This window comes from Lissotriton helveticus, chromosome 12, assembly GCF_964261635.1.
Source record: "Lissotriton helveticus chromosome 12, aLisHel1.1, whole genome shotgun sequence".
Lineage (NCBI taxonomy): Eukaryota > Metazoa > Chordata > Amphibia > Caudata > Salamandridae > Lissotriton > Lissotriton helveticus.
This window is the reverse complement of record NC_136073.1, coordinates 63,325,610-63,350,162: the sequence shown is the minus strand read 5'-3', so window position 1 is coordinate 63,350,162 and position 24,553 is coordinate 63,325,610. Positions and strand designations below refer to the sequence as shown.

Here is a 24,553-nt window from a genome sequence, read left to right as displayed (position 1 = left end):
TGCCACTGCTTCTCCTTCCTACTTTCCACCTCTTGCTAACCCAGCGCCCCACCCAGGACCTGCTTAATGAAGACCGCGGTGCGGCCGAGCCGCCGGTGTGCCAAAGGTGCACCAAAGGCAAGCCCAACTGCGCCTGTCCACGCCCAGCGCCAGGAACCCTGCATCTCGCACCACTCACAACTTCGCCAGTGCCGAGTTCATAGCCTTGGATCCCAGACTCTGCAACATCTGCTGCTGCGCCTCTCCATGCCCCATGACCCTTCTTCTGCTGCCGCTATCTCTTTTCTAACGACTCCAGAACACTAGCACATGCATTTGCCACCACTGTGCCTGCCACGACTGTGCAGGAACGCCACCACTGCCTCCTGCTCAAATCCCGGTCACTCTGCAAACACGCCACTGAGATCTGGTACACCAACACCTCCCTCACCCCTAATGTCATCTTCCTTAACTAGACCTCGCTCAGTGCGGCATCAACGGCTCAAGATAGCACACTGCGACTGTGGAATCACCATCATCCACAAAGAAACCACCCACATCTGTTTATCCACCCTACCCATCTTTTCAAACGTTTAACAGCTCCTTCATTTTAAAACAGTAACAATTTGTTAGGCAAACTTGCACAGTCGGGGTTGGCTGCTGGTACAGGTTGGGTTGGTGGGCCTATTTAGAGTATGATAAAAAAAACTGACATTAAAGTTATTTTAGATGCTAAGACCTTAACTTACAAAAGAAAAAACCCTAGCAATTCACTCCAAAACCAAAGGTTAAAATGATGTTATAGTTAGGTGATGAAATGAGACAAGAACTAATATGAAAATACCCAAAAACCACTGACATAAGCCAGTTATAGTTTAGTCAACTAACTAACTGTAGCTTGCCCCCATCATGTACTTCTTATGACCTCACATATGACATCACTTATGACATGTTTAATTACATCATTGATGAGATCACTCATTAGATATAAACAACAGCATTATTAAAGTTATTGAGTACCTCAATGCAATATATGAGGTATGAGGTCATAAGCAGTACATGTTGGGGGCGCAAGTTATAATTCTTTTACTAACTATAACTGCCATATTTCATGGGTTTTGGGTGTTTTAATGTTGGTAAATATAGCATTGCCTTAACTTATTTTTTAGTGAACAGGGCTGAACTGGCTGTAATGGGCACTGGGATTTTTAAGGGTGGGCTCGAAGGATGGGGGCCGGTTTTGGACCTGCGTGTCGCAAAACTGGATGTACAACAGTGTGTTTAACACTGTTTGCGATTCCCAATGGGGTCGCAAATTGCGAGGCTCATGAATATTAATGAGCCTCTCCCAATTTGCGAGCCCATTGGGAATGGCAGGCCCTCCCAGGTATGGTTGCCTGCTGGTCTCAACAGACCACCATGTCTGGGACTGCTTTTAAATAAAGCAGTTTTTCTTTTTTTTAATGCAGCCCGTTTTCCTTAATGCAGCCCGTTTTCCTTAAAGGAAAACGGGATGCCTTTAAAAAAAAAAAAAAATTAAACAGTTCAGTCGGACTCCCATTGACTTCAATGGGAGCCTGTGTTCCGACCGACAACACAGGCTCCCATTGAAAAAAGAGGTGGGTGTGCAAAATCGTGCACCCTGTGGCAGGCACCCCATGGTGCCTGCCACACTGTGCATGGTATTAAAGAGGGGTCCCCATGGGTACCCCCACGGGCCCCACTCGAAGGGCCCTGGGTGGGGGCCCCCAAAGTCTGATTCTGACAGCCGATCAGTGTCGGAACAACCGATTTGGAAAGACTGTCTGAATCCGACATCGTAATACGTTGGTCAGAAATGTGCTCCATAGACCCGTACGAGTCAGCTCCGAACGACTCGGTTACTCCGTATGCCGTTCGGAACGGAGTCAGAAAGTCTGAATGGTTTCCGAATATCGTAATCGGTTGGTCGGAAGGCTTTCCGAATTGGTCGGAAAGACTGGTTCCGAAATGGATTTGGACAAACGGATTGCCATTCGGAGCCTTTCTGACCGACAGCGTAATCAACCCCTTAGTCTTAACTCTTATCCCCGGATTTGTTAGTTGTGTCACAGTTCAAAAGAAAGGCTTCCAACCATGTTTTTAGTAGTTAGTAACACAAGACTACAGACTTTAGCATAAAGATAAGTCCTTGTCCAAAGAGACCTCAAGCAACACCTATGCAGACTTAAACCATTATCAAACATAAATTATCGTCTATAGAACGAACCATTAAATTCAATGATAATAACATTTTTGATTTAGGGATCTTGCTCTGCAGCCGGTGAGCAGCTTTGTTTATCAAGTGCCTAGAAACCCGGAGAAATTATTTTGCTCAAAATGAAAAGATGTACACCTCTCTCCTTTTGATTCATCTGTGTCAGTATTGCTTCACTTTTTCTTTCCTTCTTAACACCCGCCTCAGTGGGAGTTTAACATTGTTCTCTCCCTAATGCCCACTTACCTGGAGGTGTTTTGCCTTGGTTCAATACCCCTGCCCAACTGTAAGGCACCCATGCACTTTAACAATTGATGATCTCTAGAGACCCCATACCCCTTGCCTTTAGAGTCAGGCGTTTCAGCAGGCAAACCTCATTAGCACTACTGTCCCTTTCTGCAAGCCTAAGGGGTGAGGAGATGACAGCTAGTGATACAGTGCCCGAGGGGAAACCCACAGGGTTTCATGGAAAACCACAGAACTTCCATCTGGTATTGAAGCCGTTCTTCAGGCCCTATGGGCCTCAGCGGCAGGCATATAGACATAGATTATGGCAAGCTGCTTAATTTGAGCCAGTGGTTTCCGGTGCTCAGCACCAGCACTTAATTGTCAGCACTGGCAAGGAAGCAAGTGGAGGAGACGGCGCTGACCTACCTCTTCAATGAAAACTGGCTGTCGAGGAAAATGTCGAGGTTACCGGGGCATTTGGTGAGTTTGGCCCAACTCAGATGGCCACCATTCCTTCTTCCAGAGGGTACTTTTCTTTTTCCGAAGAAGAGAACATCTGTTTTGTCTGTGTTGAGTTTGAGACAGTTGTTGGTCATCCAGATGGCCATATCTTTCATGCATATTTGGAACTTGTCTTTGACAGTTGTTGGGTCGGTAGTCAGGGAGATGATGATTTGGGTGTCGTAAGCGTAGGCGATGATGTTGAGTCCATGGCTCCGGATGATGCTGGCAAGTGGCGTCATTCACATATTGAAGAGGGTTTCGCTGGGGAATGAGCCTTGAGATACAATGCAGGTGATGTTCTTAGGGAGCGAGGAGTAGGGAGGTCGGATGATCTTCTGGACTCTTCCTGCGAGGTAGGATGCAATCCACTTGAGGGCTGCTCCTTGGGTTCTGATTTGGTGAAGTCTGTTGATCAGTGTGTGGTGGGATACAGTGTTGAAGGCTGCTGAGAGGTCGAGGACGATGAGGGCGGCGGTTTCTCTGTTGTCTAGCAGCATTCTGATATCATCCATGGCTGCAACTAGAGCTGCCTCTGTGATGTGGTTTGGTATGAGGCCGGATTGGGAGGGGTCCAGATGGTTGTGGTTTTCCAGATGTCTAGTGAGCTGGATATTGATAGCTTTCTCAATGACCTTGGCTGGGAAGGGGAGCAGGGAGATTGGTTCTCTTACGTCCGCGGTTAGTTTTTTCAGCAGCGGCTTCTTGTCTGCATGTTTCCATTTCTGGGGGAAGTGGGCTGTGGTGATCGAGGAGTTGAGGACCTTGGTGAGTACTTTGCTGATGGTTTGATTGCTGAGTTTGAAAGTGTGGTAGGGCTGGGGCCTGCTGGGGCTCCGGAGTGGATGGATCTCATGATGGCTGGTGCAATATCACCGAGCTAAAAGGATCCCGAGAGGACTAAGGATGCCAATAAAACCAATGCTATTCAGGTTCCACATGAAAAAGGACTTTATGGACAAGTGGTATGCTGTACTTAATAAATGTTCTCTTGACTTGTTATTACTACTTATAGAAGAACTTGCAGTAGTGATTAAGGAAATAACGGAGGAGATTGACTTAATAGAAACCGATTTAGAAAGTCGCATGGATGCTACAGACTGGACTCAATTCCTGGAAGAAATGAATAGAAAACTTGACGTTTACACTAAAGACATACAAGAAGGCAAACTGAGGAAATACAAACGAGACACCCTGGATTACAAGTTGAATGAAGTGTATACATGGGCAGAGGTATATGCCCAGAGGAGAACATACTTCAAAAAAACCACCAATACCTCATCCCAAGAAAGTGTAACTTCTGAAAGTGAAACAAATCCTAGCAGAGCACCTCCTATTATACAAACAACCGCAGGAACATCCGGTGAAACAAGCACGGGTGGAGCGACAGGTGCCAAAACGTCTTTTTCTCAACAGGACGGGGATTCAAGCCAACCACCAGGCAAACAAAAAGGAAAACCAGGCGAGGCCAAAGAAGTAACAAAACCAAACTTGCGGAGCACAAAACAAACATAGTGGTTAACATCTCCACTCAAGCCATTACTGATCAACAAGTTAAAGTACTAAACAAAGGTTTTAACTTCGTACCAACATACAATACCAATCTACTCGAGACAGAAATCGACTTCTTCAAATTTATGAGAGTGTTACGTCTGAAATATTTTTTCCAGAATATTCCTGAGCCTGGAATAACCCCAACTGAAATTGAACTAGAAGAGTTTAGACCTAAATCTTCCTTTATAGCCCCTACATCGCATAAAATTCTTGATGCATTTGAGAACCTTGTACTAAATGATGTCAAAAAAATCAATACTTGGAAAAAGAGAACCACGAATCTTTCTACACACGAAAAACAAACATTGAAAGAATTGGCTGAAAATCCTAATATTCACATAGAGAGAGCTGACAAAGGCGGAGCTATCGTGGTCATGGATCAACAATTCTACGAAAATAGTGTCAGAGAACACATTAATGACACAGAAATATATATCAAATTGGACAATGATCCCACCGAGGATTTGAAAATGACCCTAAACCAGCTGCTAGACCATGCTGAGAACATGAAATGGATTTCCAAGAAAACAAGGCAATTTCTTACAGTACAGCACCCTAAACAACCAAACATATACATGCTACCCAAGCTCCATAAAGACCTCCTGAAGCCACCTTTCCGTCCTATTGTAGCAGGGTGTGGAACGATCTTCGAACCCCTGGGAAAGTATCTTGACCACTTCCTGCAACCTTTTGTACAAACCTGGTATTCATATACAAAAGATACCACACACTTTTTACAAAAATTGGCTACAGTACAATTCAAAGAAGGACTCTTACTGTGTAGTCTGGATGTAAAAGCCTTATATACATCTATTCCCCACAGAGGAGGAATTGAGGCTGTGGAATGGGCTCTTTTAAAACAAGAAACAATAAGAGCTGACAAAGTATTTCTACTAGAACTGTTACATTTTTGTCTCCACCATGGATATTTTAAATACAAGAATGAGTTCTTTTTACAGAACAGAGGGACATCCATGGGATTTTCTGGGGCACCGGCCTACGCCAATACCTACATGGCAAAATTTGAGGAAGAGTATTTGTTGGCAGACTCCGAATGGCAGGACAACATCCTTTTGTACTGCCGATACATAGATGACATCTTCCTAATATGGCACAACACTCAAGAAATGCTTGAACAGAAAATAACTCAGCTGAACACATTGGATGAACATCTTCAGTTTACCAGCACGATAGAGCCCAAAGAGATTCCATTTCTGGATGTACTGGTGCAATTTGGAAACAAAGATATTCGCACTGAAATATATCATAAAGCTACTGACAAAAACACAGCATTAATGTTTAATAGCTTTCACCCAAAAAATCTGATAGTGAATTTGCCATATTCACAGATGTTGAGGGCCAAAAGGATATGCACGGACAATGATACACTTGAACGCAATCTTGACATGATTACTGCTAAGTACACAGAAAAGAAATATCCAAAAACTCTTCTGGAAAACACCAAACGTAAAGTAGCAGAACGAAACCGGGAGTCATTGCTCACACCCACCACGAAACCTGAGATGAGTCGACAAGTATTTGTATCCAAATATTCAACTAGCTCAAAAGAAATTAAAAAGAGCATTAATCAACACTGGGACCTACTTAGCAATGAGAATGACTTCCAAGGGTTGTTTAAAGACAGACCGATTTTTGCCTATAAGAGATCGAGAAACATAAAAGAGATGTTGAAAGCTCCCATCTCGAGCACTCAAGAAGTCTATCGTGGCACTAGAAAATGTTATAACTGTGTACAGTGTAATAACGTGATTGTGAGTGACAACATCAGGCATCCCTACTCAGGTGAAACATTCAAAACCAAACATAATGCTGACTGCAATTCCACACATCTCATCTATGCCATAAAATGTCCATGTGGCCTCCTATACGTAGGAAAAACCGAACGCAAGATAAAAACACGTATATCGGAGCATAAAAGCACTATTCGTAACAACAACCCTAACAGTAGTTTAGCAACACACTGGACCAAAAACAGACACTCAATAGCACAGCTCAAGTTCCAGGTTCTCGAGGTAGTCAAATCCACCCCTGGGAAAGATATCACTAAAAAACTACTCCAAAGAGAAATGTTTTGGATAAGAAAACTAGATACACAGGATCCGAAAGGGATCAATGACAGAGCAGATCTAGGATGTTTTTTTTTTTGAAAATCTGTTTATTAGCATAGTAAGTGGAGCAGTCACATACACATCCAGGCATATCAAAATCAGAATTGTGCAGTCATATGTCTGCTCAGTATTTACAGGAGCACAGTACCATTGATTTTCAATTTCATGAAGAACCATAACGACTGAACATTTCCCAACCTACCCACCCCCTCCCCCCACCCGCATGGAACCCTCCCAGCACTCCACAAACATGCGTATAATTGCGATATTTACATCCTGGTCACTAGATGCCCCGTATAGTATAGTTCCTCGGTGTTCGCAGTTTCCCCCACACTCGGCCAGGCTGGGATAGGATCGTCAACGGTACGGGGTCCCCCGCACCTCAACATAGTGCACCTTATATCATGAATGACCTGAAGGGTTGGGCCCAATCAGCCCGCGTGTATTGAGTTATCCGTATCTCCTCCGCCCTCCTCCTCCTCCCCAGCCTCAAAGGTCCCCAGCACAGTGAACCAGTCTAGGGAGATCAGTGTTTTCCTGAGACCTCTGCGTTCCTCTCGTTGTAGTGCCTCGCCTTCCGCCTTGCCCCACCTTATTACCTCTGCTTTCCATAAGTCCGGGTCAGGGGGTCTGGGGGATTTCCACCTCATGGTGATCGCTCGCTTCGCTAGTAATAGGGCCAAATCCGTGAAACGTGTCGCCACTGTCCTAGTGCGTGTCGACGGTCCCAGGCCTAATAGTGTATGTTCCATGGTGAGTGGTTGGGACCGGGCGCCAGCACCCTCAAGCGTGTCAGCGATGGTGGCCCAGTAATGGCCCAACTTGGGGCATTGCCATAGCATATGTAGTAGTGACGCGTCGTCAGCGTCGCATCGGGGGCAGTTGCTACTCGCGTCAGGGAACATCATGTGCAGGCGATGCGGAGTCAGGTAGGCCCTATGTAGCACCATCAGCTGGATAAACTTGTACTTGGGGTTTCTGGCTACTCTCTTGGGAAACTGGAGGATGCGTTCCCATTCGTTGTCTCGCAGTGGCCTACCAATGTCACCTTCCCATGCTGCCCTGAGTGGCCCTAGCGAGACCGCCCTTCCGGTTTTTATGCTGGCTGTGAGCCATTTGGTTAAATGACCGCCCGTGCCCATAAGGTAGTGCATCGTTACCAGGGGATTAGTAGGTGCCTCCCGTCCTTCAGGTGCCCAGGTGTGCGTTATATAATGACCCAGGCCTGCGTGCATAAGGAACGAGCCTCTGGGAACGCTGTGCAAAGTCCTGAAATCCGTAAAGGGCAGTAGGCGCCCTTCCGCGAACAGGTCTCCCACATGTGTCACACCCGCGTCCAGCCATGGCGCTAGCCTGGTTGTCGTGAGCGTGCCCGAGCCCAGTGAGATGCCCAGAAGTGGGATCGTTGGAGCATATGAAGTCACGGGGGAAGTGTACCTCACTGCCTTCCGCCAATATGTCACCGCCAGCCGGAGGAGTGGCGGGGCATCCCTTGGTATGTCCGAACGGGGTAGGAGCAACTTGTGCACGTCCCCTCTTTCGTGGTCCCTCTCTGTCATATGTATCTCGTGAAGGTTACGGCCCGCCACCCAGTAGGCTAGCCATTGCAGCTGGCACGCATAGTTGTATGCCCTAAAGTCCGGAAGGCCCATACCACCGGAGCCCGAGGGGAGCTGCAGTTTAGCTAGGCCAATACGTCTGCGCCCATGACCCCACACAAGTTCCGTAAGCAGTGAGTCGAGGTGTTTGAATGTCGCGGCTGGGATCAGGAACGGTAGGTTGGTGAAGTGGTAAACAAGGCGAGGGAGCATTACCATTTTGGAAATGGCCACTCTGCCAGCAACTGAGAGGGGCAGCGTCAGCCAGAATTGGATCTGTGACTTCAATGTTCTCAGGGTCCTGCCAAGGTTGCCGTCAATCATCATATCAGCCTCCCTGTATATGTGCATCCCTAGATACCGGAAGGTGGTGCCCGCTACCTGAAACTCGAGCGGGGTGAAGGGTAAGGGAGCGGAAGAGTCTGTAGTCCCGAAGGCGAAACCATAAGACTTGGGTTCGCTTATGGCAAGGCCCGAGATCTCCCGGAAGTCCTCAAATATTTGGGGTATGGGGCCCATGGCGCCCCGCAGGTCCCGAAGGTACAATATGATGTCGTCGGCATAGGCGGACACAATATGTGCCGTCCCATGTCTCAGAATACCATAATGGGGGGCCAGTGCCCTGAGTCTGCAAAGCAACGGTTCGAGGGCGAGGATAAACAGAAGAGGGGAGAGCGGGCAACCCTGTCGGGTGCCCCTGGCTATAGCTATGGGTCCCGAAATGTACCTGGAAGTGCGCACTCTCGCTGTAGGGAGAGTGTACAAAAGCCTGACCCAGGCAACGAATTCGGGCGGTATCCCAAATTTTAAGAGCGTGGCAAACATGTAGTCCCATCTAAGGGAGTCAAATGCCTGCCTCAAATCCAGTGATATGCAGCCCTCCGGATCCGCATCCGCCCTGCCTCCCAGCATCAACTGGGCTAAGCGTCTGAGATTCATGGCCGTGCTCCGGCCTGGCACAAAACCACATTGGTCGGGATGGATCAACTGCGGCACATATTGTATTAGACGCGTCGCCAGGACTTTGCTCAGGATCTTCGAATCAGTATTCAGAAGGGACAGGGGCCTGTAGTCGGCCAGTTGTATCCCGCTTTTGCCTGGTTTTAAGAGGGATGTGATCAACGCTTGCATAGATGATTGCGGCAGAGAGGCCGACCGCAAGGCTTCCAAATAGAGAGCATGCAAACGCGGGGCAAGGAGATCTATGAATGTTGTGTAGAATTCGGCCGGCAGGCCATCTGTGCCAGGGACCTTATTTCTAGGGAGTGCCCGTATTGCCTGTCTAATTTCCGCCAGAGAGATGTTGCGCTGTAGATCTTTACATTGTATGTCGGTGAGTCGGGGCAGGACCAGTTCCCCCATGAAGGCCTCATATGTGAACTCTGACTGCGGCGGCGGGGGGCTATACAGCGTGGCATAATAGTCTTTGAAAGCCGTATTAATCCCAAGTTGGGAGGTGGCTAGCTTACCAGTTTGGTCCAGTATTTCTAAGATTGGGTGGCAAGGTGGGGAGTCTTGTAGGAGTCGGGCCAGGAGGGTGCCAGCTCGGTCTGCCTGCGTATGTTGCCTATTCGTGTGTTCTCTGTAGTCTATGAGCCTCAGGTCTTCTAGTAGTTCTGCGTGTCGTATGTGAGCCTCCTGTAACGGTGTGAAGTGTGCATTGGTGCCCGCCGCCTCACTCTCCAGGGATGCTAGGGAGCCCTCCACTTCGCTTAGTTGACTGATGACCTCTCTCTTCCTACCCACTCTGGCTGCCATCGCCTCCCCCCTTAGGCAAACTTTAAATGCGTCCCACTCGACCTGCCGGGTACTGGCTGTGTTTGCATTCGTGGTAAAGTAGGTGTCTATAGTGTCAGATAGGGAGGAACGGAAGACTGTGTCTTCAAGTAAGTCGGGGGGCAGTCTCCAAGCCGGGATAGGAGGTAGCAGCTTGCCCCACTGCCAGGTGAGCTCAACGGGGTTGTGATCGGACAGGGTTTTCCCCATGTGTTGGGTTTGGACAATGGAGGTCGCCAGGGAGCGGGAACAGAAGATATGATCAATTCTGGTATGAAGCTGGTGAGGCGGGGAGAAAAAGGTATATTCCCTCTCCTGTGGGTGTGTGCTGCGCCATGCGTCCGCCAAATCCCAGCCCTCAGCCCAGCGTGTCAGGGCGCCCGCCTGTTTCCTGCTTTCTGTGGCCAATAGGGGGGGGTGGGACCTATCTAATGTAAGATCGAGCACAGCATTGAAATCCCCGCCAATGATCCACCGATGGTCAGCCCAAGCAGCAAGTACCCCATTTAAAGTGAGCAGAAATTCCGACTGGCCTGCGTTCGGTGAATACACACAACCTAGTACAATGGCATCCCCATCTAGTAAACCCCTCACAAATACATAACGCCCCTCCTTATCAATCATTTGTTCTATCGGCTTGAAGGGGACAGAGTTGCGAAGCCAGATTGCCGCCCCCCTGGAGAACGCAGAATAGGAGGTGGCAAAGAGCTGTCCGCGCCATTTTTTGCGCATTTTCACGTTTTCAGCATTGTTCAAATGTGTCTCTTGCAAACAAGCTATCTGCATCCCTCTACGGTTAAGTTGTGCTAAAATCCTGTGGCGTTTGTGTACCGAGCCCAGTCCCCTTACATTCCAGGTGCACAAATTATAGGCATTAAGCGGTCCCATAACCTTTTGTGTGTGGTGGTAGAGCGGAGCTCATGAGTGACCATGACAGGTTCGCCGAGGTATTAAGTGAGAGTGCCCCATGAACATATATCCCCTTAACTAAAGGGTCCCCAGGCCAACGGGCTCGGGAGCCAAACAAGGGTGCCCAACGTGGGCACAAGTCAATGTGTTCCATATTCAGAGCGGGGGGAGTAGGCCTCCGGTGACTGTCACTTTACAGCCCGCTCTGGCTTGGTAGCCCTCGATATAGTGTGCCCTTCAGCAACCCACCAGTCATGAGAAAAGGGGGGGGGTCGGCCATACGTTACCACCCGGAGAGGGCCAATCGTGCCGCCAATCAAAACTCCGCTGCCATCTGGGCTGTGACCTTTGGGAGCAGTTGCAGACTGTCCACCGACCCGGAAACTCCAGTGTGGGTGCCGGTGGTGACGGTGACCCCATCCTCGGCCGCCATCGCGTTGTGCGCGGCAAGGGCCTCCTCTGTCAGCTGCAGCCCCGAGGAATGACCCGTTGCCCGGTCCCTTGTGGTCTGCGCTGTCGCCGGCGACCCCCGGGAGGGGGGGGTCCGGCTGGCGTTGGAGGTAGTGCCCCTCCGGTCTGGCGGGTTCCTCTGTCTGTCGCCTCCAGCGTCGGCAAATGGGTCCCGCGAAGCCGGTGGTGTAAGCGAAACCTCCATCCATTCCTCTGCCTCCTCTGGCGAGTCGAAGAAGTGGGATTTGTTGCCATGCAGGATCTTGAGTCGTGCGGGGAACAGGAGCGCATACTTCATGTCTCTCTCCCGCAGTTTGCGCTTCACACCCATGAAGGTGGATCTGGCTCGCTGGACCGTGGGCGTGAAATCGGGATATATAGAGACGGTCTTGTCTTCATAGCGTATTGGCGCCTTCTCTCGAGCCGCCCTCAGCACAGTGTCACGATCTTTGTAGTGGAGAAGGCGCGCAATCAGAGGACGGGGGGGTGCTCCCGGTGGCGGGGGTCTCGACGGCATCCTGTGTGCCCGTTCCACACTGTACAGGGCTGTAAGATCCTCTGGGCCCACCATTTTCCGTAGCCAATCTTCCACGAATTGGGTGGGGTTCTTCTCCTCGCTCCGTTCCGGGATGCCCAGGATGCGGACGTTGTTGCGGCGGGCACGTCCTTCCGCATCGTCCACCCTGTCCCATAGCTGTTTGAGTTGTTTCTCCACGCCCTCCAGCTTTGCAGAGTGTTCCGTCTGTTGGGGGATGAGGTCGTTCAGCGCAATTTTCTGTTCTGAGACTCGCTCCGCCAATTTGTTATGATCCGCTCGGAGCAGGGAGAGTCCCGTCGCCATGTTGTCCATACGTGTTTCCAGTGCTTCACGAGTGGCGCGTATTTCGTTGAGAATAAGGTCCAGCTTGGCGTCTTGCGATCCCATCCCTGTCGGCGGGATAATGTCTACGTTAGAGGAGGCCAGTGGGTCCTCTGAGCCCGTGGACTGCGCGTCCGTCGGAGCACCCCGGCCCTGGGTCTTGCCTTTATTTCTGCCCATCGATCTGGTGTGCAGGGTGGCGCTATAAGAGGCGCACTCTCCGGTCCGGAGGGTGGTCACGCCGCTCCCAAAGTTAGCGAGAGGGAAACAAGAAGCAGCAGGGTCCCAGCGCAATGAAGGTCAATGGCGCCGCAGAAATGATAGCGCCCCTGGCGGGTGTGTCGTTGCCCCGCGGAGGGCCCCGCTCTCTGCCACTGTCTTGACTCCAGCAAGGTGCCGGGGGGGGGGGTCTCGGCCTGCAGGTAGGGAAGTCACAGCAGAGGTCGGGAGGACGGTAGGCACCCCTTGCCCGGTCTAGTAGCAGGGATCACGTGGACTGCGGTCCGCACGCAGAACGCCGCGTGGTCGAACTCAGTGGAGGTGCCTGGGGGTCCCCGCCTTGTCGACGAGCGCAGGGGCCGTGTGCGGGCGTCTCAAGTGCCTACGGTGCCTCTGCCCTCCGGTCTACGCAGCACACGCCAGACAGTGCGGGGCGCCGCGTCAGTCTCTCGGGGAATCCGGGGCCCAAAGGGAAGAAGGCAGGTGTGTGGCTCATGCAGCCGTCCTGGACTCCCGACGCCAGTGGTTGTCCCCGTGCACCCCCGGCCCCACTTGCCTTGCCAATGCTCGTGTCCGTGCGAGTGCCTCCTCGCAGTGCAGGAGGGCGGCGAGATGGTTCAGGTGCCTCCCGCGGTCTCGGGCGGCCGCCCGGCAGAGTAGGTCCGTCAGGGGACCTCAGCGCCAGTGGGGAGGTATCAGGGTAATATATGGGGGCGGATGCCCGCCGACGTCCACGGTCCAGCCAGCCGAGTCTGAGGCTCGCTCCGGCGCGGGTCTCTCACACAGGGCGCCGGCAGCAGCGCGGTCCGTCGGCCAATCGAGGCCGTGGCTCGCCACGTTGCATCAGGCCCCAGCAGGCTCTCCAGTTCCCAGAGTTCTCCGGCAATGTCCGAGGGGGGCGGCTTTCCGTTGCTGCACGCCGCTCACCTCCCGAGGCTCCGGGCGCAATCACTAGGTGGGTCGCACTTCGGGTAGGCAGGATAGTATGCTGGTATCGAGGGCTTAGGACGGAGCTCCGCAACTACACGTCCGCCATGTTCGGCTCTTGGCCACGCCCCCGCAGATCTAGGATGTTATCTGTGATTATGCTCCTGGCAGTCGCCTGCGTGCGACCTTTGTGTTCAGCATTCAGTAATAGTATGAATTCTATAAGATATACACTACATGTATGTACATAGTGTTTTCCATAAATTTTCACTGATCAGAATACTCATGTTAGGCACTTATAAGACATTATCACCCCTATTTCTTTCTTTTTTCCGCTTTATTTTATCTGTTTATGTCCCTTTCTTCTTATATTTTAGTTACTCTTAGCATATTTTTCTCTTTAGCAATGGCCGCCACTCGCCCGCAGTAATTCCCAGCACACGCGATATTGTCCGTTTTCTAGCATTAGCTTTTCTATGCTTGAGGCACGTTAACGCGCCATCCCGACTTTGCACCAGCAGCCGTACCGGAATCCTCCCGTGTTATCTCACGGAGCACATGTAACCAGTGCAAGGTGAGCCTCCTTAAATGTTAGCTGAGAGCTCTGTGTGCTTTCATGAATGGTTTTTACGAGTATTAATTATTTTTACTCGTTTGCGTTTTCAGCGCGAGAACTTTACTCGCTTGAATCCTCCTAACTACTACAACTATGTAACTGACCCTCGTGTACCCGTTGAGGTAGGATCCCTAAACTTTGCTTATTGTTTTTTGCTTCATTATCGCATTTATTGTGAAGTCTAAACCACGCTCCTCCGCATTATTTTAGAATTCACGTCTGGTATTTGAAAGAGCCCCATGTACGAATCTTATGTTACTACACAGTACATCAAGGTTAGTGCAACTTTTAAACAAACCCCCTAAATCACTGTGTGTAAAGTACTGGTTACATCTTCGTTCGTTTTGTTGTATAGCGTTTTTTTATAGCGACCTTGACATTCACTTTCTTTTACTTTTGCACCCCACCTCCCACCTATTTCTATAACACTCTTCTATTAACTTTTTTGACTCTTTCACATCATCTTTTCCTGACACCTATCACTGGTACGACGTTATGGACGTATAATATGGTATTCTGGAATAATGTATGTATCAGTACATTTGACTGCATATCCCTCACAGATTAAGAATGTGATCAAACAGAACATATTTCCTTTTTTACAGATTCTTCCCCTGAGGAAGGGCCAAGGGCCCGAAATGCATAGGGCACCACAAAGAAATGTATAACATGTTCATGTATGAATTGAGAATGTAAAACGACCCAATGATATATGTAATTGGAGTAAAAAAGCAATCTCTTCTTTTTGTGTAAATAACCAAGTAAAAATGTTCTCGAAGAAATGATTTTTGATCTGATATTGTTGATTTAACAATGATATGGTATGAAATTTTGGTTTAGTAAAACAAATTATTTAATTATTAGCATCCCAGCAGGCAGTGCAACTGTGCGCATTAGGACAAGCGGTTCCGCTTGTAATACCTTTTTCTCATGATGGCTGCCATTTCCTTCTCTGTGAGGGCGTTCCATGAGGTGAGCTGGTGTGGGTGGGCATCAGCTGGCGTGAAGAGGTTGATGTTGTTCATGGTGGGGTTGAGGTGCAAAATTTTGGTAGATCGTGCTGATTTTTTATGTGAAAAAAAGTCTGCAAGGGTTTCGCAGAAGGCTTGCGAGGGTGTGGTAATGTTTATGGTAGCCAAGGAGTTGGTGAACTTCTTGACTATGCTGAACAGTTCCTTGCTGTTGTTGGAGCTGCCAGTGATGTGGGTGGCTAGGGCAGTCTTCTTGGTGTTTTTCAAGAGATGGTGGTATTGGTTGAGGACGTCTTTGAAATGCTGTCCTTCCTCAAGGGTCTTACTGGTACGGCATCTTCTTTCTTTCTGTCTTCAGTTGCTTTCTGGGTCTTGAGTTCAGCCGTGAAGCAGTTGGGGTGTCATGTTCGTTTCTCGGGGTTGGTGAGTTTCCTTGGTGTGACATCATCCAAGCTTGCCATGATCCAGTTTGTGAAGCCTTCTGACGCTTGTTCTGTGACTTTGGTGATGGTGGGTAGGCAGGAATTGACGGCGTTGGTCCATTGTTGCTCTGATACCTTTTTCCAGCTGCGCTGTGTTTTGCTTGTAGTGGCGGCAGAGTTTTGGTGAGTTACGAGATGACGAAGTGGACGCAGTGGTGATCGGTCCAGGTGAGCTCCTCTGTGTAAGTGTATTTAACTCTTTTGCTGGATGAGAAGATATAGTCGAGCATGTGTCCTGCGGAGTGAGTGGTGTTGGTGACTATCTGCTTGAGTCTGAGGTTGGCTATGCTTTGTAGGAGGTCGGCTGTGTTGGCGTCTTCGGTATTCTCAAGTTGAAAGTTTAGATCTCCTTGGAATATGTAGAGGTTTGAGTCAATGGCGAACAAAGCTATCAAACTGGTATTTCGTTGCAGCAGGCAGGGCTGGGTCCTGGAGGTCGGTAGGTGAGGGTGCCTCTGATGGTGGTTTTACTGTTTGTACGGAGTAGGAAAATGAGGTGCTCTATAAAGGGGGTGTGGGCTTCTGTGGTGGTTGGGCATTCAAGGTACTCTTTGTAGATTATGGCAATGCCTCCACCGTTTCTGTTGGATCGGTCTTGGTGTGCGATCTTATATCAGGCGGGGATGGCTGTGGCAATGTCTGGAACGGATGAGGAGTTCAGCCAGGTTTCTGTGATGAAGACGGCGTCGGGGGCATGGGTCGTGATGGTGTACCAGATTTCCGAGGTGGGAAAAAAGCAACATGTCCTCTCTCAGTAGCTGAGGCTGCTGGGAGTTGTGGTCTGGTGGGAAAGAGTCTGCTGGTCCCACGATGGCGGGAGGAGGCGCCCGGTGAAGAAGGCCTGGCGGTGGGAAAAAACAACAGGTCCTCTCTCAGTAGCCGAGGCTGCTGGGAGTTGTGGTCTGGTGTGAAAGGGTCCGCTGGCCCTGTGATGCTGGAGAAGGTGCCCGGTGAATAAGGGCTGGCAGTGGGGAAAAAGCAACTGGTCCTCTCCCAGTAGTGGAGGCTAAAAATAATTTCATTTGATTAACTTCTCACCCTTTATCCCTACAAACCCAACAACACGCACCTAATATATATATTTTTAAATCTTAATTACACAATTTAAATACTTATCAATTAAATAATCAATAATTAAAATTAATCATTATAATTAATGTCCTCTATGCCCTATACCCATACAAAAAACACATCATAATTCATAAACAAAAAAATTAACAAAAAAAATGACACAATGTACATAATTAACAATGAAATAATAAATAATTATTAAATAATAATAATTAAATTACTTTCAACGCCATACCCCTACAAACCCCACAACCCACACCTAAAACTTAACATAATTAGAAAAATATATTACACAATTATCAATTAAATAATTAATATTCATTAATAATTATTTATTCATGAAAATTAATTTACAGTCCACCCTGTACCCCTATGAACCCCACAACCAGCATCGGTGCTAAAATACAAATAAACTATTACATTAATTTAAAAAACAACTGAAAATTTACAAATGATATTCAAAAACATTAATAAGTATACACTTTATAACATAGACAATACAAATATATGCTAAAATACATACAAAAAATGTAAACTATATGATTTCCAAAGATATTTTTGTAAATGATATTAACCACTTTGATATTTTTAACACCAATATTAACAACATAGATATTTGTAGCATCAATATTACTTAACCAAAAATTGATATTCTTGTCAAAAATATTTTTGCACATGGTAATTATGCGTCACGATATTTAAAACTTGTTATTTCTGCTGCTCAATATATTTTTCGCTATTTTGTCTGAATTCCAGAGAATTCACACTTTAGATGTTGCTCAAAGTTTAATTTTGTACCTAAATACGTTTTTGCTTCTAAGTGTTATTTGTGCTTCACCATAAAAGTGTTTTACATTCGTGTTGATTTTGCACCAAGAGTGATTTTACACTTAAATGTGTTTGTGCACCTATGTTCTAGGTGTGATTTGCACTCCTAAACATGTTTCCACCCTTCTGCTAATATTGCATCAATGGTCTTTTGCACTTTGCACCTACGCTCTTCCGGCTACGGCTGCTGCAGGTCAAAATATAGTTCAGCATTTGACATACCGCCGATGGCTGTCCTACAACACCACCTCAAACAAAATCAGACTATCCCAAACTCCAGGTATCAGGATTGTCCATCTGTACACCAAAAAGGTTGGCAATGCCCCAAAGACAGCATATGGTATATGCCCAGATAGACTCTGTGGTATCCGTGCTGTTTGACTTAAGTGCTAATGTGACTGTCTAAGACGAAGAAGCATGTCAGCAGAGCCTATGGCGGTTCCATGGGTGCAAAATGTGTACGCGACAGGATCAAACGTGCTTTCTTAATTGAAGAGCAGAAGATCATTGTCAAGGTGTTGAAGGAACAAGCACTGCCTCAGAAAACCAAATAAACATTTATACGATCCAGATGAAAATTATCTAAGTAGAATTTCACATTAAAATGTAATGTTGCTCCTCAATGTGATACTACAGTCCAGCTTAATTTACACAAAGGAGGATTTTGTACCTAAAAGTGATTTTGCATCTAAAGATGGTCTATGCTCCTAAAGGATTTCCACACTCCTCTTGATGTTGCATGAAGAGTGACTTTGCACCTAAATGTGAATATGAATCTTATTATGATTTTGCTCCTCAGTGCAATACCACAGTGCTGCTTACTTTGCAGGGAGGAACTTTTTGGATGTCAGGTTTCAGCTGTTGAAGTTGAAAAAAGTGACAGAAGATAAACTGGAATAAATAAACTGATTTGATGACTGTGGGATTTTGCATTAAAAAAAGATCAGAAAGTTGCTACACCACTAAACCTTAAATAAGAAAGTCCCCAGGCCATCACAATTTCTGAAAAATCATAAAAACATGGCTGTCCTCTCCTGTGTGAACATCGGAAGACCACCATTCACCAACCAGGAACTTGCCCAGTGCTAGAAGAGGAATCGAAGCTTGTCGTGATGCTCCATTGCAATAGGGATGAAGGGCATGCAGAAGAATATCCTTACACTAAAGACTGGCATCAGATATATAGGGGTTAAAAAGTAACCTCACACTCATAAACACGTCTAGGCGCAGTGAGATCTTCACAGTGGCAACAACAAAGCACACTATCCGACCTCACGCAACGACTAACACTTCCACAGAAGAGATCCTTTAACCATACATTCCATGAACTGTCATACAAACCCCACCTTGCATCACAATAGACAAAGACTAAACAGTCTGGTGTGCTTATATTCATTATACGCTAACTGGAATGGATACAAATGCTAAATACAGCAAAACACACGACAATAGCACCTCATTCCCATGGAATTTAAATCTCACTTCTGTCCTGCTCATTGTGGTATTTGAATCTCTCCATTGCTTCCACCCACTCCCTGCTGTACTCATGCATTCATCCACACTCTAAGCAATGTTTAGATAGGTCAATATCTCTCCTTTCCCTGAGGTTCTTTCATCTCTCTCATAACTCCCCCTCGCTCCCTGGGTGGCATCTTAAGCCCTCCATCCTGCTTCCTCTCTCCCTTAGGTATTTAAATGTCCCTTGTAGCTCCCTTCCCCCTGCTCTACTGCAGATTATACAGACACAATCCAATCATGCTCTCAATAAGATTGTGGTATTTGTGTAGTGTGCACCTAGCCAAAAGGCAGAGGAGTACCTGGAGGGTCAGAGTTACCTATAAAGTCAACTAGTGATAGGAGAGGTAGCTGGATTCTGGGAGCAGAAGTGTACTTTTACTGCATTGTGATGTGGCGTTCTTTAAAGTGGTGAGTTTTCATTCAACTCTTTCCTGATATGGAGCAGTGTCAGGGCGGTCCTGCTGCATATGGGGATATTGTTCTAGGCAGCCGCTGTCGGTAGGGGAGTACCTGCCGGGGCGGTGACGTGGGGAGAGGGAGGGGCAGGGTGGGGGTTAGTAATGTATGGATAATGGAGGTTTGCAGGTAAGTAAACATGTAAATAAATCAAACGAATTTTGTTGCGTGCACTGCATCCCCAAATGCAATGCAGTGCGCGCAACGAAATTCCTTTGATTTATTTAAATGTTTACTTACCTGCAAACCTCCATTATCCATACATTACTAACCCCCTTCCTGCCCCTCTCCCTCCTCACGTCACCGCCCAGGCAGGTACTCCCCTACCGACCGCGGTTGGTTCTAGGTCCTGTGTGCATTGAAGGAAAAGGACTGCTGCCTTGTTTTTTGTCTTTTTAAGACTCCAGTCTGTTGATGTCCTGACTGCAAGTGTGCCGAACGCCACCAGAGATGGTGAGCTCTTCTGCAAGATAACTGGCTTGCTGGCTTTTAAATGATGCAAATGGTTTTGAAGATGATGTAGGTCGACAAGGGGAGCCAATTAGGGTCAATCAGGATGAGGGTGATGTTATTATATTTCTCCAGACCTGGATAAGAATTGCTGTGGTGTGTGCTGTTTCTTTCTGGGGGTCGGGGGCATCAATGTGGAGTTTGGGAGGCTGAAGGCATGACCAGGAGTTAAGGTGCTTTCTGAAAGAAAATGTTTTATTTTCTCTAGAAGAGAGATCCCGGTGCCAGGCAGGCCCCAACGCCCATTGGGCTCAAAGGGCTTCAGACCCCTCCCCCCCCGTCATGTGTGCCAGCCCGGGATGAGACAGCTTACTGGGCACACACACACAGCTGCACCTGAGTACTTCACAGGTCTTTAAAAGATCACTTACTTGTTAATGAGGCTTTGTTGTTTTTTCGCCCCTTCTTAGAGCCCCTGCATCTCCACTCTGTCTACGCTGGAAGAATTAGCCCCCGTGAAATGTTTTCTTAGCCCCCCCCCCAAAAAAAATTTGTCTCTAGTTGTGCCTCTGGTGCCAGGTAGTACTTGGAATTCAGTTAAAGTAAATTTTGAGTCAGTATCTTTTTTTGTATTTCTTGCTTGTTGTTCTTGGAAAATAAGAAGAATTCTGTCTGGACGCCATTGAGCTTCAGGTAGGCGCTGGACATCCAAGCCTGCATGATGTGCAGGCAGTGTTTAAGGCGTTGGATGTCTGGAATGGAGGAGACTTTCCAGCAGAGCTGAGTATCATTGGCATATTCTGTGCTGTTATTTGTGAGCAGAGCCCCAAGGAACTCCATGTAGAGGTGGAAGATGACAAGGGACAGTATGAAATCCTGGGCACACCACAGGCGATAGCAATCTTTTCGGGTCTAAGGGTGCCCATGTGAAGGACCTGATGTCAGTAGAAAGGTAGGAGATCTTGTGAAGGACATTGCCAGTGAATCTCATTTGAGACTCCATGATGTGGATGAGGGAGGGATGGTTGAGTGTGTCGAAGACAGCTGGGAGTTGGAGCAATATCAGGAGAGCGGTGTCTGTGATACGTAGTGCAGCAGTTTCCATGTTGCCGTTTGATCGGAAGTCCGATTCATAGCCATGCTGGAGATGGTTAGTATTGATGTGATCTTGGATATGAGTGTAGACTGATGATCTTGCCAATGAAATATAGATGAGTGATGGGCCAGTAGTTGGACAGGACCTCAGGGTCTAGTGTAGGTTTTTTTAGGATTGTATGACAAAGGCAAGCATGGCTAAACCACTTGTGCCTCTACAGCAGTGCCTGAACAATGAATGTGTCTAAACAACGTATTCCTTTACCACGCAATTCTGTGGTAAAGGCATGACTGGTAAAGGAATGTGTGGTAAAGATCACACCCCAGCCACCCGCCCTGAGCCCTAAAAACTACCCTCACCCCCTTGAGCCCTAAAGACAACCCGACCCCCTCGGAGCCCTAAAAACTACCCCAAACATTACCCTAACCGCCGTGTCCTAAACACTACCCCGACCCTGTGTCCTAAATACTACCTCAACCACCCTCAGCCCTAAAAACTACCTGACACCCCATTAGGCCTAAAAACTACCTGAGCCCTAAAAACTACCCCAACTCTTAAAAACTACCCACACCTCCCAAAACCGGGCCCCAGGCCCACATACCGGACCACAGCCTCTCCCAATCCTTCCTCTTCTTGTGCCCACCCATCTCAGCATCTGTACCGTGCACTGCCTTAACCACGCATATGCGTGGCTAAGGTGTATGCTTGGTTATGGCAGGAGTGGTTCTGCCTGCGTTATAAAGTCTGTTTCCCTTTCCTTAGGAGTGGGAGGATCTGGCCTGTCTTGAAAGTTTCTGGGTGGATGCCTTGCGTTAAGTTGACATTGACAATGATGAGTCGAGGTGAGCTAGCTTTCCTGGGGAGAGCCTTTATGACAAATGAGAGTAAGACAGCCTCTACATTGAAGTGCCTTTGAGGGAGGGGAGTATATCGGCAATATCTGAGAAAGACAGGGCTATGAAGGATGACCATAGAGAGATTCTACAAGAAGGGGCCTGTATGAAATGAGAAGCAGGTTTGGTGTTGTTGATGTGTGGTCTAATCTTATGTATTTTTTTCACTGAAGAAAGGGTTGATGGCATTGTACTAATTTTTGGACTGTGGGATAGGAGAGGCGGGCAGGGTGTTGATGCAGTGCTTCTTAAAGTTGAAGAGCATTCTGCTTCTGTTTGTGGCTTAATCGATGGTGCTAGCATAGTACTTTGCTTTGGCTGATTGGATGAGTTGTCTGCATGTTGCGCAGTAGTGCTTCATTATTATGATCCTCTGTAGTTCTGCTTTCCCCCCATTTTCCTTCCTATCTGCAGATGGAGCATTTATTGTCATCGGCGTCTTTTTTTTTTTTTGTGAAAAATATGTTTATTGCGGAAAGCATAGAAGACATTGGCAAATAAATCTACTTATAGGCTCTGATCGATGCAATGAACCAGATCGAACATACAGGAAAACACACAGCCATGTAGCCTACATCTCGGAGGCCAGGAGGCGTACATTGGTAAGTGCCACAAAAGGAAACATAAACATTTGCGTAAAAGACATGCGTATCGCCATTATCCGCTGTTTTTTCCCTCCTCGTTATATTCCCACCCATGTCTTCCGTTGATCCCAGCCCTCATCCGCCGCTACAGACAATTTTTCAATAAAGAACACAAGCTAATAACTAGCAACATAACAACGTCCCCCCCACATTTGGCATCGTCAATAGAGTACGTGTAGACAGTTTGATTATCCTTGCAAGGCCCATTAGGGTATAGACAGCACAGTTAACAGTAGACCATTGGGAATCAAGGCAAATGACATAGGTATAGAAAATGGAACATTAGTGCGCACTCAATAAGGCACTACTCCGAAAGTCATCGCCATCTTAAGAGTATGGGGGTGCTGAAGGTTTTGGCTTACACGTGTGTGTCTAGTTGGACCATGGATTTTCACACAGTTTCCCAAACAAAAAGTGTTGAATTTGTTTCAAAGGGTGTTGGCATCAGATATGGATTTGGCAGGGTGAGAGATGTCAACATGTAGGAGTCTTTGAAGAATCCGGAGGTTTGGTCTTCTCTAGTATGTTGGGGGTCACTGAGCAGGGAGATAGGGATGGTGAAGGGGACTGCCAATTCCAGGGGTATAGCTGGTTTGCACTGGATTGTTGGTGAAGTTGAGAAGATGAGGTCAAGGATAAAACCTCTGGAGTGTGTTGGTTGGGTGATGTGCGCGTGTGCTATCACGATTAATTTGTTGTTGATGTTGGGAAGTGTTTTTTTTTTTTTTTCTTGGAGGTTGAGGTTGCCCTGGAGAGTGGTCTGGTGTGTTGGGCGGATGAGATGGTGAGGATATCCGAGAATTCATCAATGAGGTCCTTGTTCTACTCAGGTGGCCTTGAGATAAAATGGGAGGTGGCAGTATTAGTTGCTGAGAGTGGTAAGTGGCATGTCAGGAGTCCCATGGAAGTGAGTGTCACTTTCTTGGCTAGGATGCAGGACCAGGAGGACTTGTGGAAGACAGCGAGGCCTCCTCCCCTTTTATATGCCCGGTCTACATGACACATGATGTAGCACGTGAGGGGAACAGTGTCTAGGATGTGCGAGTGAGCCATGTTTCTGTAATGAAGAGGACATCCCTCTTGTGAGAGGTGATGAGATCTGCGATGTCTGGTGCACAGAGCACTGCAGAGCAAGCAGTAATGAGCATCGTTTGGAATGTGACCCCTGTAATTTGAGGGTGTGTATTAATGGGATGTGTATGAGGTTGAGTCTGTGTTGTGAGGAGGCTACATGGGTGCTTTTGACGTCTAGATCTTGGTGAGAATGTGGGGGTTGGCAGTATGGGGTGCTAGTTGGGTATGTGTCAGTGGAACTGGGGTTCTAGTCCAAGTCCCTTGCAGGTGCAAACAGACAATGTCCTTTCTGTGACCGCGCTTTGCTGTGAATGCCCAGACAGTGTGACTAGGAATTTGAGAGAATACAGGAGATGGTGTCACTTCCAGCACAGATGGATGCAGGGAAATGCAGTGATGCCCCTTCCTGAGGAGAGGGATCCTAGTGAGTGAAGTCCTCCAGGTGCCCGGCTTCTTTTTTTAAAGATAGTTTTAGCAGAAAACCAGTGATGTCACTTCTTTGAGAGATGGGTGATGAGGAATGAAGTCCACTTGCCTGGCTTCATCATTTAAAGATTATTTATTTCTTTATTAAGCACAATGAATCACCCTAAAAGAATCTCTAGGCGCTGCTACAATTCAACAGGTTAAGTAGCAAAGAAGTTTGAACCACCCCAACTAAAAAACTTAGAGAGGAAGATTAAACAACCAAATTTTAAGGGCTTTTTTGAGCTGTCTAAAATCAGCACAGGCACATAGATGTGGTGGAAGCTGATTCCAGTGCTGAGGGACTAGGTATGAGAATGATCGGCCCCCGTACCTAGCGGTGCAGATGCGCAGAAGATGTAACAAGAGTTTCCTGCTAGAACTAAGACTCCGTGTGGGGGCATACCACTGGAGTTTACCCTGCAGGTATTGTGGGCCATTCCCATGCAAGGATTTAAGGACCAGACAGAGAAGTTTAACCCCTTGCGTGCTCCCGTCGGCCAACCTCACTAGTGCTGCCATCGGCCAACGGACGACGCTGCCCCGCCCATTTTGCGGAAGTGCCGCACTGCCGCGAAATCGCGGCCGCGGCAAAGGGGTTAAACACCAAAACAGCCAACAAAG

General features: G+C 47.7%; 1 pseudogene; it reads left to right on the top strand.

Annotated features, from left to right (window-relative positions):
- The first annotated feature begins 14,914 nt into the window (after nucleotides 1–14,914).
- On the top strand, nucleotides 14,915–17,887 carry LOC144797857 (large ribosomal subunit protein eL34 pseudogene; annotated as a pseudogene).
- The last annotated feature ends 6,666 nt before the right edge of the window (nucleotides 17,888–24,553 follow it).